Source organism: Crinia signifera, chromosome 11 (assembly GCF_055691185.1).
Source record: "Crinia signifera chromosome 11, ASM5569118v1, whole genome shotgun sequence".
In the NCBI taxonomy this organism is placed as follows: domain Eukaryota; kingdom Metazoa; phylum Chordata; class Amphibia; order Anura; family Myobatrachidae; genus Crinia; species Crinia signifera.
Window position 1 is genome coordinate 88109542 of NC_139227.1, and position 3941 is coordinate 88113482.

At 41.9% G+C, this 3941-nt stretch overlaps 1 non-coding gene across 1 annotated transcript; it reads left to right on the forward strand.

Annotated features, from left to right (window-relative positions):
* Positions 1-3435: 3435 nt before the first annotated feature.
* On the forward strand, positions 3436-3508 carry TRNAT-UGU (transfer RNA threonine (anticodon UGU)). The gene has a single exon. It is a non-coding gene; the product is annotated as a tRNA-Thr (tRNA).
* The last annotated feature ends 433 nt before the right edge of the window (positions 3509-3941 follow it).

Here is a 3941-nt window from a genome sequence, read left to right on the forward strand (position 1 = left end):
CGTATATGCTTGGAAAATGTGAAAAATATGGGATAATGATTCCTGAGCATTGGTTATGTACAGTAAAACAAAATGTCATCGGCAAAGGCTGTTAACTTGATTTCTCTTCTACCGATGACAATGTCCTTAAATTGAGTGTCACCCTGCAAAAGATGGATCAAGGGCTCAATTGCCAAGTTAAATAAAACAGGAGATAAGGGGCAACCTTGGCGTGTACCTCTGTACATGGTAATAGAGTTACTACTAAATCCTTTAATTAATATTTTAGTGGTGGGATACATATATGTTTTATACATATAGTTTTTATAAATTTAGGATGAAAATTTCTAAGTTGTAAAACAGAATATAGGTGAGGCCACAACACTGTATCAAAGGCCTTTGTAGTATCCAGACTTAATATGTTTTGTGAATGTGATGATTGTGACAAAGCTATGCTAGCCGCAATTGCTGTTCTTACTCCCCTAACTGAATGTTTATTTCTTACGACACTTAATTGAGAATTTTTGGTATCTTTTTTTGTATTCTATCTGAAAGTGTTTTTGCCAGTAATTTAATATCCATTTATAGTAAGAATTGTGGATTTTGATTTGGTTTAGGGATCAGAATAGTATAAGCCAAATTTTAGTAATTTGGCAGCACTATCGTCAAAAAATTTGTTCCAGGTATTGAAGAACTCTTCATTCTGTGTGCCAACAGTAGGTATCTTTTTGAGATGTAAGCCACGTGGAATCCTCCCAACTTCTAAATACTTTTTTTCCATATGATATGGTTTTTCCATATGATTACGAGAGTTATAATTAATATTCCACATCAGCCCCCTCACCTTATATATATATATATATATATATATATATATATATATATATATATATATATATATATATATATAGCGTGGTTTCGGCACTCCCTGTAACAACAAAATAACGGAGCCGGTGCCTTCACAAATGTAGATGCAGGGACGCGGTGGTGCGGCACTCTTAGCAATTTTTTCAATCAGTCACGATGATACCAAGGTTCAACAACGTTTACATTTTCATCAGGTTACAAAAGAGGAATAAACACACATACCTTTATAGGGCCAATACACCGGAAAAGTGAAGCTGAGACGCTCTGAGTAGGAAGCACGTCCACACACGCGCTTCATCAAGCGGGATACCATACAGCAGAAAGAAGTGAGTCTGGTAACCATAGTAACGAGGTCAACTATAGGGGAGTACCAAAGAAATAAAAGAAATGAACTAAATATACCATGCAAACAAAAAACGGCTGCCACACACTCAGGTTTAACAGCTTCACTTACTCAGGACATTCATTTAAATATAATAATGACCCATCAGAGCAAATAGCAAAATTGGTCCATGAATAAGAGAGTTCGTCATTACAGAGTTAAAGACATTAATATCAAACAATCATACCTGTAAAATAGTGAAGCACATAAAACATTTAACCAGACAATCACAAAGCGGAACCACATAATACATAAGCCCAATTGAAGATGAACATATTGTCTTAATACAGAGAATGAAATCTGTTCATTGAGGCCCTTCGGAGCAACAGTTTCCAGCCGGTGTATCCAACTTGCCTCACAGCGCAATAGCTGTGCGCCACGATTGCCCCCTCTGAGATTGGCCAGTACACAGTCAATAATTCTGTAATGTAGACTACTTAAAGAATGTTTATGTTCAATAAAATGACGTGCAACCAGATGATCACTACTGCCAGTAGCAATAGCTTGGCGAATAGTGCTCCGGTGCATCGTCATGCGTTCTTTAAATTTCCTTTCAGTCTTGCCAATGTAGCTAAGACTGCAAGGACAAATCAGCGGATAGACTACAAGCGAAGAATTGCAGGTGAAGTGGTGTCTGATTTTGTAGTTCTTGCCAGTACGAGGATGGCAGAACATATCCCCTGTTAACATAAATTGGCAGGTGGTACATGCACTTCTGAAACAGCCATGATGTACTCCTCCTAACCAAGTATGTGCCGTTGGGTCAGGGTTATAATTAATATTGGTCTTAACAAGTAAATCCTTAAGACTACGTCCCTTAGTATAGCAAGGCATTACTCGCTAATGAAATTTGAGCTGAGTGATAAATGTATTTTATTTACAAAAAGCTGTGGAGGCTGAGTTGCTCAATTAGCCCCTTGGGGGCCAAGGTGTCGAGCTTGAAGATCCACCTGGCCTCCAACTGCAACAATTTTTTGCCTCTATCGCCTCCCCTAGGCAAGGGGGGAATCTGATGATTGTGATGATTGTGTATCTGACTGTTGTCAGGGCATGATGTTGTAATGCAAAGTGCCGGACTAATGGCTGGTCACTGGTTCCCTTTTTAATGGCTGCTCGGATAGCCGAGCGATGGTTCGCCATCCATTCTTTAAAGGGCCGTTCTGTCTTTCCCATATACACTAAAGAACATGGGCAGAAAATTATATAGACGACGAAGCTGGATGTACAGGTTAGATTGAATCTTATGGGAATCCTAGCGCCGGAGTGTAGATGAGGGAATGTGGTTCCCGTCTGCATGAAGCTGCAAGTAGTGCAGTTAGGGCATCTGACACAGCCTTTTTTGGCTCTACCCAGGAATGTAGATTGAGACTTTGTACCTAGGTTGGTGATGTCAGTCCTGACTAGAAGATCTTTTAAGTTCCGACTTCTCTTGTATGCCGGCATCAAAGCTGATGTCATATTAAGCTCTGGGTCGGACTTCACGATTGGCCATAGACTTTTGGCTTTCTTAATTCTGTTTGGGGTCTCATTGGTGTAAATGTTAACCCAAATGAGTTTGTTCTTCTGTTTGGCCACTGGACTCTTGGGTCTTAACAATTCAGCTTTGGATTTTTTCAGAGCTTTGTCGTATTGGATTTTTAAGATATTAACATCATACGCCCTAGCCTGAAATTTGCCCATCATATTGTCTAATTCCTTCTTGGCCTCAGTGGGATTGCTGACAATGCGTAGCACTCTGAGGAATTCACTGTACGGGAGGGACATTTTACTGTGTATCGGGTGGGCGCTACTGGCCAACACCAAGTTGTTCCTATCGGTCGGTTTGCGATAGAGTCTGGTTTGGACCCCTGTGGGACATCTGGAGATCGTAACATCCAGGAAATTGGTTGCCTCTGTGTTAATGGCATACGTGAATTTTACGGGGCTAGAAGAAAGATTGTGAGTCAATGAGCACGCTGAACTCACTTGCTGTGCCGGTCCATAGAACCAGGATATCATCAATATACCTATGGTAGCTCAGTATCTTCTGCTCGATGAGACTCTCACTAAAAAACAGATCCCTCTCTACCTCAAACATGAAGGTGTTGGCTAGCAAAGGGGCCACACTGGACCCCATCGCCACGCCCTCTGTCTGTAGGTAGTAGGACCCATCACAGTAAAAGTAGTTTTTGCTGAGCACCTGCTCTAGCAACTCAAGAAAAAAGTAAGGCTTCATAGCCCAGGGGTTAGAGCACTGGTCTTGTAAACCAGGGGTCGTGAGTTCAAATCTCACTGGGGCCTACCAGTTCTTTCCCTCATCAGCTCCTATGGTTTTCATTACCACCTTTATGCTGATGATACCCTAATATATCTCTCCTCCCCCGACTTATCCCCATCACTTCTGTCCAAGGTCTCCGAATGCCTCACGGCCATCTCAGCCTGGATGACCCAATGCTTCCTGAAACTAAACATGGCTAAAACTGAACTTCTAATCTTCCATCCCCCGAACATCCCCTCTTCTCCCACTATCTCCATCAGCATTGGTGAAACCGAGATCACGTCCACCGACCAAACGCACTGCCTCGGTGTCATCATTGACTCCTCCCTCTCTTTCACCCCCCACATTCGTGCTCTCTCACAGTCTTGCCGCTTTCACCTACGCAACATCTCACGCATCAGACCATTCCTCTCCACTGACGCGACCAAAATTCTCATTCACTCTCTTGTCATCTCC